The 5,000-nt window shown below is 44.8% G+C and overlaps 1 protein-coding gene across 8 annotated transcripts in view; it reads left to right on the forward strand.

Moving 5' to 3' along the window:
• The window catches only part of HDAC4 (histone deacetylase 4), a 234,756-nt gene that overhangs the window by 1,450 nt on the left and 228,306 nt on the right, over positions 1-5,000 (forward strand). The window lies entirely within an intron of this gene.

The raw sequence follows: 5,000 nt of genomic DNA on the forward strand, positions 1-5,000 counted from the left end.
CGTAGAGTTTTGTTGCGTAAGAGGTCAGGGAGAATTTGTAAGGGGGAGGATAAAAAGGAAAGGAAAGGGAGAGTACGAACAACTGATAGATAGAGAAATAGAACAGGGACGAGTATGTGTATATTGGTGAGCAAGAGAGATAGATAGGGTAGGGATATAGAGATAGAACGAAGAAGGGAAAGGGAAATGAGAGAGAGAGAGAGAGAGAGAGAGAGAGAGAGAGAGAGAGAGAGAGAGAGAGAGAGAGAGAGAGAGAGAGAATATTGAGGGGTACGCGATGAGAGAGAGGAATGTATGGAGGAAAATGATAGGAGAGAGAGAGGGAGAGAGAGAGAGAGAGAGAGAGAGAGAGAGAGAGAGAGAGAGAGAGAGAGAGAGAGAGAGAGAGAGAGAGAGAGAGAGAGAGAAATAAAGAAAAAAAAGAGAAAGAAAGGAGAGAGAGTGAGAGAGAAAGAAAGGAGAGAGAGAGAAAGAAAAGAGAGAGAGAGAGAGAAAGAAAGAAGAACAGAGAGAGAGAAAAAGAAGGAGAGAGAGAGAAAGACGGAGAGAGAGAGAGAGAGAGAGAGAGAGAGAAAGAGAGAGAAGAGAGAGAGAGGAGAGTAAGCAGAAAAAAACCTGAAAATAAAAACGTTATTTTGTAATTTAAATTCTATACTTAAAGCCATCAATGAGACAAAATATTGTCATACAATTTACTTGTTTACGTTTTTTTACCAATAAATAAGTTTCTTTGCAGCCCACTTGGGGTTTAATGTAGTTTTCCGAGAACTTTTTATTATCATTTAGGATTTTTTTGTTTGGGAAGATAATTGGAAACCTACACACACACACACACACACACACACACACACACACACACACACACACACACACACACACACACACACACACACACACACACACACACACACACACACACACACACATACACACATACACATACACATACACACATACACATACACATACAAACACACACACACACACACACACACACACACACACACACACACACACACACACACACACACACACACACACACACACACACACACACACTTGTTTCGTATTCTTTCACATACTTTCATTGCCCTGTGCAGAACTATCATTGCATTTAATTAATATTGCGTGCGCGCGAGTGCATCATTTTGTGTTTGCATTTATTTCCTTCATAAAAATCGCTGCTCAATAATTTAGCATATTGACAAAATGCACTAGATGATTAGAAAAGGTTTGGAAACAGTTTTAAGGCTGACATAGTTTGTCCTTTATTCAGAAATGTGCATTTTCTTTGATATGAAAACGCAGATTGTTAATAGTAGCGTGTATTTTCCTTTTCAGGTTTGCTTTACAAGTGAGATTCAAAATATATTTTATAAACAACGGTTAAAAGTGATCCACTTGAAAATGCAGTTTAGTTTTGCTCGGTCATCATTTGCAATACAGAAACATTGTTGAGTCTGTGTCGTCTACGGTGTTAAAAATAGGGGACACCTTTAGCTCGGTTTATTTCCATGTCTTATTTGTCAGTCGGGGGTCTAGGAAAGGGGGACGACTCCAAAAATAACGCCCCCCATTTCGTACAGCTGCATCAGAAGTATGTGGTCCGTGGGCCGGTCAACTTGCATGGGCAACGAGGATCAAGCGAGGATCTCGAGGTTGTTGCCATAGCAACTGCTTTTGTCGTGATTCTTTTAATGTCATTCGGAAACAGTTACGGTAAGAGGCCATCGAGTGAAATTTACTTACGCCTGCGGCTCTTTGAGAAATGATTGGAGATTCGGAAGCGTTGGAATAATTAAGATTTGACATGTGCGCGCGAAAGATGGAGCGCGGAGAACAGGTAGCACAGGATCAAGCGAGCGCCTCATGGCACACACTCTGAGTCGGTGGTTGCCATGGCGACCCAGCTTCCAAACACTGTGTTGCTTCGACGTATAAGCATCTCGCATCTCCCTGTGAGCCTCGATCCTCGAGTAAGTGGCTCTTATCACAACGTATGTCCCGCACTATGAAACTGTGTCAAAGTTCGCCACAGACTTAGAGACTTTGAGGCCAAGCGGATTGAGTGGGGTGCTTGTGTGCGTGCTTGCGTCTGTGTGTGTCTGTGGGTGTTCGGGGGAGGAGCTTCTTTGAGTCACTTGCACCGCACATCATCTGAGTTGTAGAGATTTCGTGCTGTCTTCATCTGTGTATTTTCAAAGGCTGTTGTGACTGATTACGCTCTCGTAAATCTCTCTCCCTTCCCCTTTGTCCTCATCCTCTCCCTCTGCTCCCTCGTTTCTACTCCATCTCCCCTCCGCATCCCTCCTTTCTCCCTCTCTCATTTCTTTCTTTGTGGCCCTCCCTCCTCTTCTCTCACTCCCTTACCCCTTTTAACCCACCCTCATCTCCCTGTGCCCCCTTCATCTCCGCTGCCCTCACTTCTCTCCTATCATCTCATTTCAAGCCAGCCGTAGGATGCCCATTCCTCCCCTCCCTACTCCTCTCGTCCCCACCCCTCCCCCCGCCTCTCATCCCCTCCCCTCTCTTCCTTTCCCTTCCTTTCCCCTCTCCTCCCCTCTCCTCTCCTCCCCGCTCCTCTCCTTACCTCTCGTCTCGTCTCCTCCCTTCCCCTTCTCTTCTCTTCTGTTCTCTCCCGTCCCGATCCTACTCTCTCCTTCCCCTCTCCCTCTCTCCCTCTCACCCTCAGAGGCCAATTAAGTGAAAGATATTCTCAATGGCATATGCGTGCCTAGGAAACCGGAAGAGTGGCTATGGCAACCTGACGTTTTGCCATTGTAACTAACCTCCTTACACTCTCTCTCTCTCTGGACGCACACACACACACACAGGCGTAGTTTTAACCAGGGATTGCCGCTACCGTCTCTGTGTCCACAGCATAACGCTAGATGGAGATGTAGTTCCGTCGCAGTGCTGTATACTCCTACCTTTGAGTGCAATGCTATTGAGTAAGGAAATGCGTACAAAAATAAAAGCTTTCACTACAGTCTATTACAATACGCCCATCGTAGAAATTGCAAGCGTGCAGATAATTTTGAGTAATCAATCACTCTCGAATATTTGATTAGAATGAAGGGCGGTGTGTGAGCAACACTTGCACTTAGATACGTCAGGACGCAGATGTGTGTCACTGGATAGCAGCTAACACATGACGTCACTATTTTTTTAAAGGCTATTAGGTCATTTATCTGTCATCTTTGACCTCTGGTGCATTGAGTCAATCTTTAATGCTTCAATTATGTGTGTGTTCATAGGCCTATGTTGGTATGATAATAGTAATGCATAGTGATATTTAAATTTTGGTTTTTATTGTTTTGGAGTTGAATTTTTTACTTGATATAGTATTAGTAGCAACAACAAAAATAGCTTTAATAATAATGTCATGGTCGTGATCATTAACATCATCATTATTTTTCGTCGTTATAGTAGATAGGGTCTTTCCCATTACTTTTTTAATCATTAGCGGTAATGGTAGTAGTAATGTTAGCAGTAGTAGGCTACCATTAATAGTAGTGTAATGATTCTTATTGTTATTATTATAAGTAGTAGTAGTGAACGGAACATTTGGATTGTTGTGATTCTATTGAAAGGGAGATATAAAAAAATATGAAGATAGAGAAAGGGAAGGAAGGAGAAAGGCTTGGGGAGGAGGGAGAGAGTAAGAATATAGAGGGAAGGTAGAACGAGAGTAAGAGATAGGAATGGAGAAGGAAGAAAGAAGAAGGGGGAAAGAGAATGAGAGGACGAGAGAAGGAAGGAGGAAGGATAAAGAGAGAGAGAGAATGGGAGTGAGAGGAAGGAAAGGGTAAAAAGAGGAAAATGAAAGAGAGCATGAGAGCACGAGAAAGGAAGAAGTAAGAAGAAAGAGAGAAGAAGGAAAAGAAAAGGATTAGAGACAAGAATAGTCGTCGACGCCGCAGACACGTGTTTCTCATGGCACGTTCCTTGGTGAGGGAATGAAGGAGGGGGGATGAGGGGAGAGGGGAGGGAAAAAGAGGGAGGGTGGGGAGGGATGGGTGGAGAGATCGGGAAGGAGGGGAGGGGAGGAAAAAGAGAGAATGATGGAGAAGGGGGAGAAAGAGAAAGGGTAGGAAAAGAGAGGGATGGGTGGATCAAGAGGGAGAGTGGGGAGGAAGGGGAGAAAGAACAAGGATGGTGAGGTATGGGTGGAGAGAGAGGGCGGGGAGGGAGGAGGGGAGGAAAAAGGAAGGATGGGGATGGCTGGGAGGAAAGAGAAGGGGGGGGGGGTGAGATGAGAGGGATGGAGAGTAGGAGGAGGAGGGGGTGAGAGAGCGGTGGAGGAGAAGACGAGGGTAGGACTGGAGCGGGATGGAGAATAGGAGGAAGGGAAGGGTGGAGTGAGGGGTTGGCAGAGAGACAGTCATAGAGGGAGGGTTTGAGAAGGAGGGAGGGATAAGTGGAGGTGTAGCAAGGGATATGGGAATAAGGAGGTAAGGACGGAAAGATGAAAGAAGGGGGAGAAAGGAGGAGGAAGGGGAGGGGAGGAAGAAACAAAAAAGGTAGATCCGAAGGAGGGAAGGAGTGAAGACTGAAATAAACGAAGAAAATTAAAGAAAGGAAACAAGAAGAAAAGGAAGGAAGGATGGATGGAAGAATGAAAAGAGGAACGAAGGGGTAGGGGAGGGGAGGGAGGGAAATGTAGAATCAGCAAAATTAGTGAACGGAATTTAAATATGTGTTTACCTTCTCTCAGTCAACAGGGCCTACTGAGGGCATCTGCTTATTTATGGATTTGAGTTAAATGCATTTCCTCTCTACCAGTCACTCCTTTATTCCACTTCGTCTCTCTCACACACAGGAACACAGGAAGGAAGTCGAATTAATTAGGATATTGATAGATGGATAGATAGATGAGAGAGAGAAAAAGGAGAAGGAGAAGGAGAAGGAGAAGGAGAAGGAGAAGGAGAAGGAGGGAGAGAGAGAGAGAGAGAGAGAGAGAGAGAGAGAGAGAGAGAGAGAGAGAGAGAGAGAGAGAG

This window comes from Penaeus japonicus, unplaced genomic scaffold, assembly GCF_977035675.1.
Source record: "Penaeus japonicus unplaced genomic scaffold, GWHDUDI00000001_assembly GWHDUDI00000015, whole genome shotgun sequence".
Classification (NCBI taxonomy): domain Eukaryota; kingdom Metazoa; phylum Arthropoda; class Malacostraca; order Decapoda; family Penaeidae; genus Penaeus; species Penaeus japonicus.